Raw genomic sequence first — 19,915 nt, forward strand, 5'->3', positions numbered from 1 at the left:
CCCATGTTTGTGCCTCGATTTGTTCCTTTGATCTCCAGTGTTTCATTGTCTGCCGTGTGTTCTCTTCCATTATAATCCAGATACACCCACCATATCAATATAAAAGCCAGGATCCTTATCGTCTGTTTTTCCACCCTAATTCTCTGGATCCTGAGGCTTATCTCACACTTTGAACAAGTGCTGATTTAAGAAAGATGTTATCAGCAGATCAGATAAAGTTTTTAGGGGGGGAGACTAGTGTGTTTGGAGTTTTTGTGTTTTTAGTGCTGTTGAAATGAAACATTTGGCTTCATAAAATTTTCAGCTTTTCAACTAGTCACACTATTCTATCAATAAACATCAGATGTAAGTGCGACCGTTTCCTTATTCAACTTTTACACTTTCTACGTAATAAAATCCCAAAACACATTGCTGGGGTTTTTTAATCCATCGTTCTGAATTGCTCAGAAAGTAATGTAGGACTTCCCTGATGGCACAGTGGTTAAGAATCCACCTGCCAGTGCAGGCAACACGGGTTCAAGCCCTGGCCCGGGAAGATCCCACATGCCGTGGAGCAACGAAGGCTGTGAGCCACAACTACTGAGCCCGTGAGCCACAACTACTGAAGCCCACGCACGGAGAACCCATGCTCTGCAACGAGAGAGGCCACTACAATGAGAAGCCCACGCACCACAACAAAGAGTGGCCCCCTGCTCGCTACAACTAGAGAAAGCCCACATGCAACAACGACGACCCAAAGCAGCCAAAAATAAACAACTACAATAATTTTTTTAAAAAAGAAATTAATGTAAATATTTTATTTTTATAGAGAAGACAGGAAAAATCGTTTCTCATACTCTGCGTCAAGAAGGTGTTGATTGATAAAAGAGTTCAAGTTTATGGGAGCTGGGTGCAACTTGGCTCCGCGGAGCCCCATGGCAGCCAAGTGGAGAAGGTCAAGGCCATGATGACCTCTTCCTGTGACAACTCCACACACAAATACAGCTTGACACCTGAGCCACCAAGTGATTCACCCAAATTCCCACAATAAATATTTCCCAAATGAGGACTGCATAATAAACATTTGTTTAACAAATTAAACGCTGTAAAGGGTCAGGACCGTATATTCTTCTCATTGGGAAACTGTTCTCCAAATTCAAGAATTTCCCTTCACAGGCAAAAAAATCCAAAGGAGGAATCTAATCTATTTTTCAGAATTTAGATTACTTTGAGAGGCTTAGAAGATGTTTGGAAAAGAATATTTTCCCCTCAATTCGACATGGCTTGGTTTCTTCAAATATACTCAAGTGTCTACACGTAATTTCTCTTCGTTAGATGAATGGCTCCATTAACATCCTAAATACTAGGCAAAGGTCTTCAATTCTGCAAAATTGTAAAAATGAATAAAACACTTAAGCTCTTTAATGCGCTGCCAAGCCAGAAGGTAACGTAAGATTTTTTTTTAATTCTACCATTGCTTACTGTCATGCATCTATGTGTCTTCACATCCAATTGCTATTGCCTCATTCAAAATGCATTACTCACTTTATGTCCCGACATAATCAGCCTGGCATTTTCCCTGGATGTGCTGGGTCACATTAAAAAACAATGACAGCAACTCTGTGATAAATATTTGATATTCCAGGATCATGTATTCATAGCATTGATCTAAAAAGCTGTTATAAAAATAAAGTTATGACTCCAAAAGTCTATACTTACAGTTTCCAAAGAGTAGTCATTTTCCCACATGCATTTATTATTTATAACAGCTGTGTGCACACCCCTCTGATAATTACAACTAGAAGGCGAGTACAACCGTTAATGACTCAAGGTGCTTAAAAGTATCTCTGCAGAAGTTAAACCACTTGAGTGTTTTTTCCTTGAAAGCTTGTAAATATATCTTTAGAGTAAGATTGATTACGTGTAGCTAAAATTGTGGATTACGATAAAGAAATGGCATCACCTGTCAACATCACAAGGCAGAGGTGGTTTTAAGAGTGCCAGCCGTGGAAGAGAAGCCGTGTGTCTCCAGAGGATGACCTGGTATCACCTGTGGTTCCACAGAGGAAAGGTCTGGCGGGCATCTGAGGATGAGGAAGCTGTCACCAGGCGGGGAACTCGCCCGGCCGCCTGCACCGCCCTCCTGCCGGGGAATCTCCTGGTCCTGACACAGAAAACCCACCTGTGCAGGAAATGAAACAGACACCCAGGAACATACTAGTGGAGTCTGACACCTTGAGGCCTGGTGAAAGTGAAACTTGTGGTCCAAAGGGGAAAAAAGCTGGTTTTCAGTTCACCGGAATTATCACACGTTTCTTCCCAGGGATCTGCCCCTGGGTCACCTGTGGACAGGCTTGTCAGGGAGGGAGGGGGAAGGACACAGGCAGAGAAGGCGCCGGGCCTGGGCTGCGTCTGATGGAAGCAGTGTCTGGTGTTAAGGCGTAATTTCTGCTTGTCCCCTCCTCGCCGCCCCCCGTTCAAGTAATCTGCTTCCCGAGCATCTACTGGATATCAAAGTCGCGACTCAGCCACCAAAGGAAAGGGACCAAGGAGGCTCTCAATCAGGTTTATGCCTCCACCCTAATTTTATGTCTAGTAACGTTATGTTTTACTCACAGAGCAAATGTCTTATTGATTCTCTTGAGCAAGGCTCGCCGTTGAGTTTCCTTCACCCGTTTCTACAGATGAGTCTGAACATGAAGTCGTTGGGACTCAGGCCGCGTGGGACTGGCTGGGACACGTGCTCAGACGTGATCCACGGGAAGTCAAGTCACATCTCAGTCAGGCAGAGAGAAATATCACATGATTTCACTTATACGTGGGATCTAAAAAATGATACAGTTGAACTTATTTACAAAACAGAAACAGACTCACAGACACAGAAAACAAATTTATGGTTACCAAAGGGGAAAAGGGATGAGAGAGCGCTAAATTAGGAAGTTAGGACGAATGTACACACCCTACTGTACATAAAATAGATAGACAGCAAGGACCTACTGTACAGCACAGGGAACTCTGCTCAATATTATGTAACAACCTACATAGGAAAAGAATTTGAAAAAGAATAGACGCATCTATATGTATAACTGAATCACTTTGCTGTACACCTAAAACACAACATTGTAAATCAACTATACTCCAATATAAAATAAATTTTTTTTAATTAAAAAAAATAAAATGATCTCTTCTTCCCTGAGTCCCTGTGAAACGGTCATAACAAAGTTCCAGGTACGAGGTATGTTACTGTCAATATTTTTTAATACATTTGGAGAGTCCAAATTCTGTTCTGACCGGTTCCCGGGGCTGTGTTTGGGTGTCTCCTCTGAGATCTCAGAACTGCCTCTGCTTCGTATAGGATGGGCTGCTCTTTCTGTATCACAGAGTAAAGTTCCTGGGCGGCCAGGGCCACCCAGCGATGTGTGACTCACGACCCTCCCGTCCCATCTCACTTCTCTCAGGCCACTGCAGCCCCTTTTCCCTTGGCACCTAATTTTCTTTCGTCCAGGGAAACGTTTCTCGAACCTCGTTGTATGTGTGTCCTCATTTTTACTCTTAGCTCAGAGGCGTCTAGAGAAGCTACCCAACGACACCCAGGCTGTAGCCCATTTAAGATGAGTCACTAATACTTAGCATCAACCTGTTTACTTGACTGTGCTTGCCTCTCCCATGAGGATACAAGCACCATCATTGCGGAAGCATATTTGTCTTATAATCCCTGCAAGACTGTCGCTTTATTTAACTGGGTGCCGGGCTTTTATCACTGAGAGAGATCTCGACAGACTTATTTCTTTCAGTCTGGAATCCAGGACAGGGCCCGTCCCATTCTTCGCACTCTCTTTAGTCTTATCGGTTGCTTTATGAAATCTGCCCGATCCTTGCTGGAGTTCATTTCTCTTTTGCAGTGTGCTTTTAGAAATGGCCAATGTTTGCCACACACACAAGGACTCTCACTCTTTCCAGCCACATTTCCAGGCTTATAGAAGGAATAGCGTCACAGCAGGTGGGCGGCCTTGCGCTGGTTATTTCAGCAACAGATTACCCGGTGTTTCCACGCTGCGTAGACACACCTGCTGCTTCCAGTCTGTGGTAGCTGCCCCTTTTCTACCCTCTGAGCCCTCCCTAAGCCAGTGCTGTATATTTGCACTTACGTAGCAATGAATCTGTCATCTTTTCCTGTGATATATTCTTGTCATTGACCAGAGATGAGTTTAAAGACATACCCAAAGAAGGAATTTCCATTCTTTAGGGAATTGTCATTGCGTTATATAAATGTTCCTTTATTTTGAACAGAGATAATGAAATTAATGGAAAGACACTATATTTATTTATATTTTTAATACCAAAACGATATATTTAAATCATATTTTAAAAGATATACAGTAAAATACCTTTTTGCCTAATTGAAGGATGCAAAATAAGGTGCAACAAACCGAACAAATAAATACCAATCAGTTATGCCTATATTACCTCAACTCTTTTATTCTACTTATTTTTCCCCAGAAAAAGGCGTATGTGTGTGTGTGCGCGTGTGCGTGTGTGTGGCCTGTCTTGCTTTGCATCACGTCTAATGCTCCAGCATATCAATGCATCACGTTGTATTTACCCATCTGTACAGTGGCCAACTCTACTAGCTGATCACTTACTTTTTTACTTTTTTGTTCTTATTGCTCCAACAAACAGCCTCTGGATTCCTGGGCACCCTCATCCTTCCCAGGGTGATTCTAAGGTAGATACTAGGATGATAGCTGTTGAGTTTTAGGATATGTCCAGTTTCAGCTTTGCTGCCTTCTTCCAAATTGTCCTTCAAAGTGATATTCCAATTTACACCACAGGCAAAAATACCCATTTTTTCCCCTTTACTCTACCACCACCAATTACTATTCTTAAGGGGTTCATTTATGTCGGCTATAGAAAATGTTGGCTCATTACAATCTTACTGTCTAATATTCTGTGTATGATGAAATTGAGCAACGTTTTACTATTGTATCTGCCGTTTGAGAGCCGTCCTCTGTGAACTGCCTCTTCATGACACTTGTCCAGGTCTCAGCTGCTTTTTATTGGATTGCTTCTAATTAACTTGAAGTGCTGTAAGACAGACGTATGGTTATTTTGAAGTGTTTGTGTTACTGGGTTGAGTTAATGCATGTTTTCGTGTGTAGACGAACTTCGTATATTTAGTGTGTATGTATATGGTATATTCAGCCCTTTTCAATGTAGTTCTATATATAGGGAATTCAATTGTTCCCAAATGATTTATTGGCGATTCCGTTTCTTTGAGTATATCCTCATTCCTGCTGCAGCAGGCGGGGTTGCTAAACCGCTCACATACTTTGAATGCAGCTTATCCGGAATGGGTGGGGTATTTGGCTGCATAATCCTAGTGGGATCAGTGCTAAGAAAAGAGCAGAACTGCAAAATAGTAATGATAACAGTAGTGATCACCATAGTTCTCTGAAGCAATACTATTGCTAGAGCTGGCGTTGGTACTTTTACTCTCATTCTTTGATTTATGAGGTTGGGAGATGACGCCCCACCCCCGCACCCCGGCCCTGCCCCAGCTCCACCTGCACCAGGTGTGGGATGGAGCAGCTCCACCCCCTGGCCCCCAAAGCGCCTGTTTTCTCTCTGTCCACGGTGGGCTCACAGGTGCAAATAAGGTAACACAAGCAGAGCACTGAGAAGGGTCCCGGCACCGAGGGCTCGGTCACGCCGGCTTTCTGGCTGCGGCTATCACGGAAGTGGAAAAAGCAGCACCGGGTTCTGACCTTTGTAAAGAAAACCGGGATTCAGCAGAGATCATGATCTCTGAGTATCAGAGGGAAAAAGTAAACTTGTCAGTAACGAAAGTAAATCACGGTGATACTCATATGTTACATTCATTCGAGAATCCCTTTTCATTCAGTAACTTTATGAAGTCATGGAATTTTTCGAGTCTATTTTATTGACCCCTTACCTTTGCGTTTGAAAGACTGACCTGATGGATGACTCCCTGCATTTAAGCAACGAGCTTCACACCTCGGCTGTCTGGAAAAGCACTGGGAGCATTTTGGACTAAATGAAAATGGTGCAGTTACGGTAAGCTGTGAATAAAATTCAAAAAACAACTCGCGAAAATTATGAAAGCTAATTAGAAGAAAGAGCTACAGGGTAAGAGGGGTGAATGCTCAGTCTGACACTGGCTGGTGGGTCAGAGTCGGGTTGCACCCGAAAACCTTCTCAAGATAGAAAAGCAAGCTGCCGAAGAGAAAAACCGCTTTTCCCAGCAGGACGCTAAGTGCCCTGTGCCTTGGCAACAGTGCTCTGTGTGTCCCGAGAGCAGATGCTTCCGTCAGAAAGGCCTTCCAGTTACAAATCACGTGCTCCTGTGTCTTAAAGAACCTCGAGCCGGCTTCGTGGGCTCGTGTGGGGAAAAGGAAGTAGAAGTTTGCTTAACTTACCCTTCGGCCTAATGACTCAAGGGCCACAAGCCTGGACTCATAAGCTCTGCAAATGAGACAGAATCAAATACACAGTGCGCAGTAAAGATAAACGGACATGATGCCAATTTTCTCCAGTTTCACCAATGTCACTAGTCAAAGGCAGATACAATATTTGTAGGTTTAGCAACGGCAGAGACATTACTTTTCTGCAGGTAATTTATATATACTCGTTAAATAGAGAAAAAAGCGCTATTATTTTCTTTGATGAAAAATCTCCTAAAGTCAATATTACACCCTTTACACAATTAAATTAAAAGACTTGAATGTGCCAAGTTCAAACATGGAATGGAATATTACTGCTCATATTAAGTAGAGCTGTAATAGTCTTTTCCAATTAATAGACACACACAAAAAATTGTATCTGACATGCCTGCGTCCTGTCATTGACCGTTAATTTTGAGAGTCTGACAGCTACTGAAGACCCTGGTCTCTTTCAGCACAGACATCATTATCCCAAGATGTGGATTGCGTCTGTGCGAGAGAAAAAGTCTGCCTCCTTAATTCAAATTAAAATCCCTCACACACCACTTAACTGCATGATAGACTTAGGAGTAATACAGTAAATTTTGGCGTGGTTTGGTAGTCCAGATGCTATAAATTGTTGTGACTCATGTTTTCAGTTAATAAGACAAGAATGCTTTATGCGACTGATACAGATCGAATGTAGCAGTAGATGTAAGTGGGTAGCATTTACACTCACACACCTGTACGTACACACCCACGAGAATCCAACCGCAAGGAACTTGAAGTCCTTTTGAAAAGACAAAATATACGTAATTTTCAAGTATTGAGAGAATCAAATAATCAATTTGATGCTGTTTTTTCTACATGATTTCATTTAGGTTTGACCTTCAAACAAAATAGTGAAGAATCTACTACCAACACTTTATGCATGAAAAATATTATTTCATTGAAAATACAATCAAATAGCAGATTTCTAAAATAGATGCATCCTCTGTTCTATTTACTTATATTTCCATTTTAATCTCTGTAGCGTAACCAGTTACCTTCTGGTTGTGAGGATTATCAAGAAACTCAATTTTAGTCATAATTCATTTTGGTTCTTCTTGCTAAAGGTATTAGTTTTGAAGAGATGTGTGCCAGCCCTGGCTATGTCATGAAAATCAGTATTTCACCTTCTAATGTACAATTTTTGGTGCTGTGTCATGTCAGGATCCCAAAACCTGTCTCCTACTTCCGCTCCAGATCGTCACCCCTGTTTTTTGTGCTACTATTATCATACATTTTACTTTTCAGTTAATACAAAGTCCACAATACATTTCATTTATTTTTGCCTTAAATATTTGACCATCACTTTAAAAAATACGAAAATATTTTTCTTTATATTTACTTATGTAGTCAACATTTTCAGCCCTTTTAATTCTTTTTGTGTTTTCTGTTTTGGTTTTGTTTTGTTTTAATATACTCAAGGTTTTATACAAAAGCGCTTTCTTCTGCTTGAAGGCCTTTCTGTAGTGCCAGTCTCTTGGTGACAAATTCCCTCCACTTTGTTTTCTGAAAAATGTTTTTCTTTTTTCTATTTTTCAAAGATATTTCCACAAGGCATAGATCTAAATGACAGATTTCTTCCTTGTGGTACTTTAGCGCTGCCATTTCCTTGTCATCAGGCTTCTATTGTTTCTGCTAATAACTTTGTACATGGTTACATTAGTCCTTCTACATGTGATGGGTATTTTTCTTCTAGCTGTCTTTAGTTTTTTTCTCCTTATTACTGGTTTTCAGAAAATTAATTACGGTGTGTCTTGGTATGTTTTCTTTTTTTGTCTTTCGAATTTTGATGAGCTATGATTTCATCGTTTTCATCAAATTTGGACAATTTTCTATCATTTTATCTGCACATTTTTTTCAGCACTTCCTGCCCTCTGCTGGGACTCCAGTTCCACACGTCACTGAGGCCCTGTTCATTTTTAAATTTACTAATCCTCTAAGCTTTTCTTTTTCAGTATCTAATCTGTTGTCCCTTAAAGTACATTTTCCTTTACTTCAAATACTGTACTTTTTACCTCTAGACGTTTTATTTAACATCTTCAGTCTCTCTTCTCCTTATGCTTGTATTTTCCTTTAAAGTTTCCTTTAAAGTTTAAACAATATTTATTACAGCTATTTTTAAAACCTTATCTTCTAGTTCCATCTTGCTTGTCCATTATTTAGTTATTTATTTTTTGTTTCTATTCATTGCTTTTGGTTAGTCCAGAGATGCCTTGTTGGTTCCCTAAACTTTTCTTACACTTTTTTTTTTTTTTTTTTTTTTTTTTTTGCGTTACATGGGCCTCTCACTGTTGTGGCCTCTCCCGTCGCGGAGCACAGGCTCAGCAGCCATGGCTCACGGGCCCAGCTGCTCCGCGGCACGTGGGATCTTCCCAGACTGGGGCACGAACCCGTGTCCCCTGCATCGGCAGGCAGACTCTCAACCCCTGTGCCACCAGGGAAGCCCTCTTACACTTTTATAATAGAGACGTCATTAAATTGCAGCTGAGGGTGACTTTTGTATCCTGCTGGGGGCTCTGACGGACAGATCAGACCAAAACCCAACAAGAAGCAAGTAGAATAACCTTTAGCAGTTTCCCAGAACTCGGCAAGGGATGGTGGTCATGAGCCCAGCTCCTGTGGGAGAAGAACCCGTACATTTCAGGGTATCAACCACAAGCTGCAGGTGTACGGAGATCTCCAGCCTGCGAGGAAGAGCTGGTAATTCCAAGGCTTATCTTCAGACCTACCAGGTGACCAGGGCATCAGTCATAACTAGCAAAATGAGAATCTCAAAACACGGAATTAAACTGAACAACTGCGCTAGGTGAAAGAAAACAACAGCAGATATATAAACAAAATAAAACTCAAATCACTGAGGGACTGAATAGGCAAACATTGAGAAGGGCAGAGTAAGAGATGCCCCGTGTCAGTAGCAGGATTTGGGGACTTGGCCCAACTGCGTTGATATTAGGGCAAGCAGGGTCGTCCTGGGACTGTCCCAGTTTCTTCAGTTTGTAATGTTCATGCCCACATCATAACGGCGCTCCGTTTCACTCTCAACATGACTCTAAAACAAACAAACAAACAAAAAAAAACCCGTCACTCTGTATTTAAATCATTGATTCCCAGATCCTGTGTGTTTCTTGTTCTCAAGAGAGAGACAGTTACTGGTTCAGGCTGGTCGGTTCTCTGGACCATCAAGTGTCAGAAGGACAAGGTCAGAGAGCAGGGGTTTAGTCCTTGGACATTCAGAAGCCACTCTAACCAGTGGTGACCATGGCTTTGCAAGCCACGACAGAAATATTAAATGTTATCCTTCGGTAGACAGCGCTGAAGACACATTGAGTGGGAGTGCAGTGTGATCTGATTCTGAGAAGCTCCCGTAGTAGTTGGGGGATGACGGATTGCTGCATGGAGAGACCCCTGCAAGGAGAAGAAGACAGCACAGAAATTTGGGGATGAGATCAAACAAGTCTACCTTAAGAAACTGGAAACAGAGAGAAAGAAAGCAGAAATATATTTGAAAAAAATCAGCAATATTTTGAATGTAAGGATGAAAGATGTGGAGAGAGGCAGTCAGATGCAACTCTAGGTTTCCAGGCTAAATGACTGAGTGCATATCTGTACCACGAATACCAATAAAGTGAGAGGAGACACATCTCAGGGTAAAAGAAAACATGCTCAGTATTTGACATGATAGAACTGAATGTTTCGGTAGACTTCAAGTTTTAGCTCAGAGAGAATTAGACCAGGTAAGAACATAGTTCCCACCCTACAATAAGAAAGAAGCTGGACTACATACAATTTACGACGAACTCAAAGACCAGGCTGCAGAACAAACAAATAACAGGTAAGGTGGAGCGAGGCTGGTTCCTGCAGAGGGAAATACAGCTCATCACACAGGCAGACATGCTGCGGAGCGTCATGTCAGCCCGTGGCAAGACTGGCCTGGACGTTTTTTATAAATCGCTCAACACTGAGTGAGTACATTAACCCCGCTGGCTGTAGACACTGGGTAGCTCTTCCTTGGGGAAGCCTGGGAGGAGCTGGTCCCTGGAGGGTCACAGAGAATCCCAAGCAGCTCCACCCAGGGTGCAGGCTAAGGAGAGACAGAGCAGCTACTGCCGAGTCTCCATCCAGCACTGAGACCTCTACCTCCACCAAGCAGGGAAAGGCTTAATTCATAGGAGATGGACAAGAAAAGCTAGAGCCTGAGGATCACGGATGAAGACGCACTGCCCAGCAGGGGAGGGAAAAGAGCAGAAACAGTCACTCGTGCAGCCTGACATCCAGAGAAGGGGCCGGGGTGTGTGCAAGGGCCACACCCCATGTCACAGCATCTGGGAAGACACGGGCTTAATCAGAACATTGGAAACTGCGCTTGTCAGTACAGACACAAAGAGCAGCTGAGAGGGCTGGGCTGTCCCCCTGGGGAGCAGCGCAAAGGGAGACCCATGGCCCGGTGGAGGGACCCACAGGCAAACCAGGAGCAAACACTGGGAAAACCTGCTGTGGGATTAGCTTCTTCCATGGACAAGATAGCAACAGAGCAGCCTGGCAGCTCCTGTGCACGGACCCCGCCTCGGCCCCGCTGCTGGCACACTGGCACACACCCCACACTGCAGTCCTCACAGAAGGAACGGCTCCCTCTTCTGCAGGCATGACAACAGTATACCCCTCGGCATCGACTGTCCTACATCACACGTACGGCTTTCAACCCAAGATAATGAGGCACATCCAAGAGAAGACGAAAGCACCCTCTGAAGACAAAACAACTCCAAAATCAGCCTTAAATAACACAGGTGGTGAGAAAAACAGAAAGGGGATTTAAAATAGCCGTGATTATTATGCAAAGTCTCTAATGGAAAAGGTAGAGAGTATGCGAGATCAAATAAAGGTAACTTGACCTATGAAAACATCAAGTAGGAAGGATAGGAATGAAATGTTAGGAGCAAAGTTTTAAACATAGAAACAGAAATAAAGAATGCCTTTAATAAGCTTATCAGGAGACTCTACACAGTTCAGGAAATGGTCAGGTAACTTGAAGGCAGGTTAATACAATTTTACAAACTAAAATGCAAAGGACAAAAAAGAATGAAAAGAGAGAGAGAGAGAGAGAGGGAACCCAAGAGCCATGAAACAATATTAGCAGTTTAACAAATAGGATTCTTAGCTGGAAAAGAGGGAAAGAATAAAACATAAGAAATAGATAAGGAAAAACTGACTCAGGAATTGAAAATTAGTCACAGACACCAAATCCCAGAAGCTCAGAAAACATCAAAAAGGATAAGTACAAAACAAACCACACTCTCTCAAACTTCTGCAAATGAAGGACGAAGAGAAAATCTTGAAGGGGAGCTGGTGGAGGAGTGAGCATTACCACTGGGGTTATTATTTTCAGAGGAAGGAAGATACAAATTACGGGAGGCATCTCTTCAGAACGCCATGTGAAGAAATGAAGACACCCTCAGGCAAACAAAATGAGGGCATTGATTGCCAACAGACATATTCTATAAGAAGACTCAAAGGGATTTCTTCAGGAGGAAACAGTAAGAAATAGGGGTACAAACGCTTCAGTGACTGCTGGAAGTTCAGGAAGACGGGGTGCTTGATGACAAAGATACAGAGCGGACTTTTGAGGGTGATGGCACTGAGTGGTACCCAGGTGATGCAGACGTACATCACAAGCAGAGAACATTACTGCAGGTCGTTTTTTAAATAATCAACCAGAATGTTGGGATTTTGACTAGATATCTTTTTTTAAATTAATTAATTAATTTCTGGCTGCGTTGGGTCTTCGTTGTTGCACGTGGGCTTTCTCTAGTTGTGGAGAGTGGGGGCTACTCTTCATTGCGGTGTGCAGGTTCTAGGCACGTGGGCTTCAGTAGTTGTGGTACGTGGGCTCAGTAGTTGTGGCTCATGGGCTCTAGAGCGCAGGCTCAGTAGTTGTGGCGCACAGGCTTAGTTGCTCTGTGGCATGTGGGATCTTCCCGGACCAGGGATCGAACCCGTGTCACCTGCACTGGCAGGCAGATTCTTTTTTTTTAACATCTTTATTGGGGTATAATTGCTTTACAGTGGTGTGTTAGTTTCCGCTGTATAACAAAGTGAATCAGCTATACATGTACATATGTTCCCATATCCCCTCCCTCTTGTGCAGGCAGATTCTTAAACACTGCGCCACAAGGGAAGTCCCTTGACTAGATATCTTAAGGCTAAAGTAAAAGAAAAAAATGTGTACATAGGCTGTGCACTCAACTCTCTTTGGTAGAGTCCCCATACTACTTTACCCTGTAGAACACATAAGTCAATAAAGTACAGAGGATGGGATCCCAGTTTTTCAGTGTCAGAGAAACAAGTTAACAAAGAACAAAGAGGGAGGAGACACTAGCAGGAGCCCTGTGGAACTGGATTAGAGTCAGATGTATCAGTATGAACCCATGTTTATCTTAATATGTCAAAAGACAGATAGATACAAAAATAATTACAGACATATGTGGGTTAGTATACATACCTATACTTTTAGCTCTGTCACTGTTTAAGCCCAAAGAAGTGACACCACAGAAAAAAGTAAAACTCCTAGAGCCCAGTTACTGTTTTCTAATACCAGTCTTCAGTTAAAACAAAGAGGGATCCTTGGAGAGATGCTGATTCTAAGACCAGGGAAGACAAAATAGAAGATGTGCCTGGAGCATGTTATACTGCAAGAAATTCAGGAGGTGCCAAAAAATAACGGCAGGTGATGGGGCCACACCGAAAGGACACAGAATCAATATGAAAGAGCCTTCAATGGCCAATGCTCTACGAATTTGAGCAACAAAATAAATGATGATATTAGATTACAACCCAAAGGTTAAAATAAATATTTTTGAGTCCATACTGATATAAATAAATAATTGAATAAATAAATGAGGGAGAAGGGACAAGTTTTCCTTACAGGAGAATTGTAAATATTAACTTTGGAAGGAATAAGAGAAATAGAAAATCACTATTAGAAGCCCGTCATCATAATAGCTGCAGTCAAGATCGACTAATAAATGCTAACATTGGCCGGCAAACCCTTAAGGAGAAAAAGGGTAGCTGGGTAGTATCAAAGCATCTCCCACAAACGTGTATTGTGTATTGCATATTGGGGTGGTTTTAACATAGGTAAACAGATTCTTTGATGTCGCTCTTTCCAGGAGGTGGGTCTTAATCCACCTTGGCTATGGCTGGAGATAATGACTCACTTCTAAGGAATAATGTCAGGAAAGAAGGAAAAAATACTAACTTTACCATGGAGGAGCCAGGAGATGCCACGTCAGCTAAGTGTGTGTACAGCGTAACAAGCAATAACTCGTGCTGGCACCACACCCCTGAAAGCATGTAGGATGCTTGACCTTTGCGGTACGTGTCCCAAAGTTTATCACCCCGGTCCAACTGTGAAAAACATAAGACACACCAAATCGAGGGGTATTCTTCAAATTATTTTGCCAATACTCTTCACAAGTATCTTCATGAAAAACATGGAGAGTTTTTGAAAAAACTGCTTTGCAGAGTCTGCTAATATATCATTACATACTGCCCGTTGACAGTGAGGTCTGATAACAAATTCTGCTTCTTTAATGTCTTGAGATGAAAAAAGTGAGCGTTTACACCCTGAAGCGTTTATAAGGAACACACACAAAAAGTCTAGTTAATGAATTCCTGGAAAGTATAAAAATAGGGATGGTGAGCAAATATATTTTCCTCACATAGGTATTAGTTTTGTGATAATGAAAAATTAAATTATCTGGCTAAAATTTTCCATTCTTCACCAGTGTATTTAATTTGTACTTATAGTTACACAACATGAAAGAGGTTGGTATTGATTTTCCTTAAATCATAGCACGGTTCTCTACTCGCAGGTTAATCCTATGGGACTTTGTAAGTAGGTAACAAATTGAACCCGAGGGAGCGAATCTGAACCTAATATTACAAATAGTCTTAAGAAATTAGTCCTATAATTATGAAACTTCCAGAGAATGAAATACAATGTCAATGCATAAACTGTAATTCTGCACAGACAATAATTCTATAAAATTAAGCCTATTATTGGTCTGTCTATAAGACCTTAACTGGAGCCCGAAAAACTTTTCATAGAATAAACAAAGCCTTCACGTGTACACAAAATCTGTGACTGTTCATAGCATCCACATAAGTAATAGCCACGTCATCATTCTTGAAGTCGCAAAGTTAAGGAGATGGGAACCAGAATAGTAGTTGCCGGTGGTTAGGAATATGGTGCATGAGACAGGGGTGCTTCTGACCACGAAGGGGCAACAAGAGGGAGAGGTAAGTGGTGACGGAATAATTCTGTGTGTTGCTTGTGGTGGTAGTTACACAAATCCATACGTGTGATAAAACGGCACAGAACTACCACGCACGTTCTACCAACGTCAGTTTCCTGATTTTGATATCGTAATTATGTAAGATGCGGCCATCGGGAGAAACTGGGTAAACGTGTACAGGACCTCTCTGTATGAGATTGCAATGTTTGTGAATCTATACGTATTCCAAAATAGAAATATCAAAAAATAACTTGCCACAGGTTTACGTTTTATCACTGATGACAACTTTCACACACTGAGTACAGAAAATGAAGTCTTTTTTAATCAGCGGGTATTTGTATAATGTTGATATCTATCATCCTGTTTCTTCTTTGTTTCAATCCTTTCATCCCACAGATAAATGGAGAGTTCAAGGCATAACATTCAAAATTGTTATTGGCTAAACAATACTGGTTTAGTGAAAATCCAACTTTGAGTAACTCCTTAGAGCAGCGGCCAGCAACAGATACACAAGGAGACCCTCACGTCCTTGAGATTCAGGGTGTCTCCTGCTTACAGCGCTTTGCAGCTCAGATCAGCCACGTGTCAGGGGCTCAAAAGCAGGGTGCAGGCAGCGGCTGCCACCCTGGACAAAGCAGATGAGCCCCTCCATGAATGTTGCCACCTTCCCCTGGCAAATGTTTCATGTCTGATTAAGAGCAGCTATGTTTCTTCAGAAAGGATGATGAGCACTTAGCTTCTGCATCACAGCCCATGCCTGGCAGGCACGGGTCACAGCCCTCTTCTTGCTGGGCCAGGTTTTGGCCTTAGAACCTTCTCGACTCCCCTTCAGCAAATTGTACGGAGGAGAGACCTTCCCGTGAGGCGAGAGCAGCAAGCAGCCTGAGGACCCTCTCCCTCCACGGCCTTGAACGGGCTGGAGGCCTGCCCACAGGGTCAAGTCTCCCAACGCAGTGCAGAAGGGGGATGTTTTAACTACGATTGGTTCAGACAGCTGTCTGTTCCCATTCTTTTCTCCTCTCTCACGCTTCCCTCCATGTTGGATGTTGCAGAGGCCAGCGGCTTCCAGGGGAGCTACAGGAGCAGTCTGGGCTTCCTGGGACATGTTTATATGACTCGGTCACTTCCACTGACAGCCTTTGGTGGAGGCTGCCATTAGAGTGTGAAGTACGTGAAGACCCACGTTTCATACAACGCGTGTAAATCATGAGAGAGGAATTGCACTCCACCACGCTGGAGGAAAATTGGAGTTACCAGTAGGTTCCCTCCATGTGCAGAAGCATGGTGCAAAGTCGTGGTCACATGAGAAAACAGTGAGAGTGTCTGCAGTGAAAAGTTGTAGGAGGACATAGAGGTATATCAGGCCCTTCATGAATAAATACTTACTCTACTTCTCTGGACTTGGATGTTTCTACTGGTTAGCTTTTTAAAATTTGTTATGATTTCCTTTTTATTCTAAGTAGTTATTCACTTTTAGATTTACCTTTGTAATCTCAACTTTGCTTCATTTTCCTTGGTGAAGGCCCTCCAAATTGCATAAGCCACAAAACCTAGATCTCTCCCACTGCTCATGTAAAATATTAAATTTGCAATACCTCTTTCAGTATGTTTTCAACCAAAACTTTACTGTGAAGAAACAAACAGACAAACCATAAGAGGTCTTGCCATTAGTCACTAATCACAACTTGTTTCTGTATTTTCCTCTCTGTTCAAATTGTCTTTGTGACTAATAGAAACGTGCAGTTATTTAGAAAGAGATGAAAGGGTGTCTAGAGTTGCAGTGTGTCTTCACGATTCTATTCATGCTGTAGCAGCCAATGAACTCAGACAGTGTTGAGCTGGTCAGTGGTCTCCTATAAAAAACCTCAGTGTGTAATGTGAACAGATTCTCCCACAAGGGCCCATAGTGCGTGCTAGCTATCGAGTGAGCTCTTGACTCTCCGTGGTCTGGTCCAGCCCCAGGACACTAGTGCTGTCGGGCTTCATGGAAACTGCTGTTTGCATTGATGGACAGACAGAATGATCAGGTCCCTTACCGCCCGCATTCCTGCAATCATCCCCACTTGAATCTGCAGGGCCCGCACTCACTGGCTAACCTTCAGTTTATGTCTCTGTTCTGTGTACAACTTAAGAGGGTCAAAAATAGTAAATTCCTTTGAACAGCTGAATAGGAAAAATCTCTGAGTGTAGAATATCCACGTTACAGCGCGTGTGGTCACAGGTAGTAAATCCCCCCCGAACCGCTTGTGCTTCAGCTGAGAAAACACGTCTCCCACCGCAGGCAGCCTGGAGACCACCCCTCATATGAACACCACAACTGGTTCAATTAAATATTTATTTTTTCCAGTCATTTTTAAAAATTGAAGTATAGTTGATTGACAACGTTGTGCTAATTTCTGCTGTACAGCAAAGTGATTCGCTTATACATACAGCCATATATATAGATATATATATTCTTTTTTTAAATATTCTGTTCCATTATGGTTTAGAGTAGAAAGTGAGTCAGTGATTTCCAACCCATAAGGAAACTTGAAACTAGAGGTGGTACATAGAAAATGCATAAGCATACATAGATATCTGCACCCTAAATTCAAAGCGTTGCATGGGGATTGTTGACATTTTCTGTGCATCAGTTTATGTCCAGCACGAATGGCTTTCCCTCTCCATTCTTACCACACTGTTTGCAGCACTCACTCACGGAGTCTACGTCAGCTCCCTAAATTGTTTTCCTGTCTCTGGTCTCCCACCTGCTTCCACCCCTGAGTACGGCATCCTCCACACCGCCCCAGAGGGATGTGAGATGATTTCATGCCATGACCTCCGTTAAATTCTTAAGGAATTCTCTTCTGAAATATGTAGATTGAGCAGCTAATCATTGTAGAAAAAGCCTCAATAATCCAGCCCTAAATTTCCTTTTCAAAGTTCTCAGTCATATAACTGTGTGCTTCACTTAAACAGAATTACCGCTAACTTAAAAAAAAAAAAAGCAAAGAGTTGTCACTGATATCTCTGTGCTTTTACCTGTCTTCCCCTTAGCCTTTCCAGCCAATAGAACTCATCCTGCTGTGACCGAGTATAATGCCTCGCCAAGCATTTCTGAGAGACCGTGGTTAAAACTCTCCCTCCTCGTTTGCACTGTGCCCTCCCCAATCCTTTATAGTTACCGTGAGGACAATTTCACCATTTAATGAGGTATTTGAATTCCTCTGCAATGAACGCTAGTACAGCGTAGGTCGTGTCTATTCATATTTTATGCCCATCACCCAGGTGTCCTGCTCAGTAAATACTGGCCAAACGAGTCAATGAATGTTGAATATGCCTGGCTGTCGACGTGACTTATAAATTTCACTCTAAAACAATATGTAAAAATGACCCTAAGCAATGAATCCGAGGCCGAGAAAGGGCGATTTAAGCTAGGACGTGTTATTTATCTCTTCCAGGACTGATGTCTTTGCTTCTTTTTATCTACATTGTGATTCATTTATATGCAATCACATGCTCTATAAATGACTAAATGTATCAGATCATGGTCTCCAACTTTAAACGGTTTCACTGTTTGTCCTTACGGAACCGGAATTCAAATTGTTCCTTAAGAACGCTTAGCTTCGAAGAGGAAAATGCTTCTTGTGTTATTAGAAGATCATTATTAGAAATACAGTAGCTTTCTTTAATCAGTCTCAGATCTTTTATGAATGAACAACTGTCCCTGCCCATCAAATTTTTACGATCCAATCATTTCATAACTTTGAAAATTTAAACTTGACCACCAATACACACACACACAAACTTTGGTATAAATTTAAGGTCTCTTCTTATACTAATTTTAAGGGATAAATTATTTCACAGCATAAATTTATTATTTGATTCCCATTCCATCATTTTGAGAGCAAGAAGATGCTTTGGGGTAGATTGCTAGTACACATGTCTACTTATCAAAGAAGGAACACTGACTAATGCATCAGAGTTGAGGGCAAATCCAACGTCCTTCAGTGATTTTGGAAATAAACACAGAAATTTATTTTTTTTAAAAAAAAGAATGCGTTATGCAAGGACATCAATGGCAAGTTCAAAATTCAAAGAATGTGAAAGTTCAAAGGGAGGTTTAAGACCACTGGACAGAAATTTCAAAGTAGTTGGACAAGAGCCATTTCAAGGGCTATAAAATTCAAAAGGGGGATCTAAAGTGGCGAGGAGTACAAACTGCAGGTCTGTTCTGAAAGCATTTCTCTGGGGGAAAAAATATTCCACACTCACCACAGGGAAGGATTAGAGGTTCTGTTTGCCTCACTTTACATCCAGAAGGACCACTAGCAGCTTAGCCCCGCATCTGTGGATGCTCTGGACTGAGGTCTGACCCACACAGGACAGATGCAAGAAATCAGAGCTGGGCGTTTTGTCCAGCTTCAGGGGAGAGAGATGGATTAGTTGGGATCCGTTCGCACTCCAGAAGTCGAGGGCCAGGCATGCACGGGGTAAGTGGCATGTGGGACAGAGCCCGGGGACACCGTGTTAGTTTGTCCAGGACGGCTGCCCAGCAGTGTGATGGGACTGGGACCGAGGGAAATGTGGCCCCAGAGGATACAATTCAGAGGAAGGGTGGTGAGAGGGATCCAGCAAGGGAGCCTCAGGAAAAAGCAGCAGAAAAGCCATTCTTGTACCCGTGAGGGAAATACTCAGCTTTACACTACTGCAGCCTGGGGAGAGCAGGGAGTCAGCTTATGACAGGACCAGTCAGGACGGAGTATGCCGACCCTTCATCCAAAGTGAGCGGCTCATTTGGGATGGGGGACCGTGAGAGTAAGGAAAGGAGCGATGACGCTCTCGCTTCTGGAATGACTGCGCACTCCGAGGTGGAAGAAGGGCGTCTATTGACACAGTGACAGGGCCTTAAAGTTGCAACAGGGCTTTTATTACTTGGAAGCGAGCAGAAAAGTAATTTATGCCACCCCCAGGAGCAGGTTAAATAAAGACAGAAAATAAAATTAACTTCTAATTACATTTCTCAAGTTGTGTTTATTGACTATAGCACGTACAGTAAGCGTTAATGATCAGCTAACTCTGATTGTTTAAATAATATTCAATAATTTAATATGAGATGTTTTATACTACACAGAAAATGGTAATTCGGTTAATCATGGGATTTTGCAACACAAGTTA

This window comes from Phocoena sinus, chromosome 17 (assembly GCF_008692025.1).
Source record: "Phocoena sinus isolate mPhoSin1 chromosome 17, mPhoSin1.pri, whole genome shotgun sequence".
NCBI classification, from domain to species: domain Eukaryota; kingdom Metazoa; phylum Chordata; class Mammalia; order Artiodactyla; family Phocoenidae; genus Phocoena; species Phocoena sinus.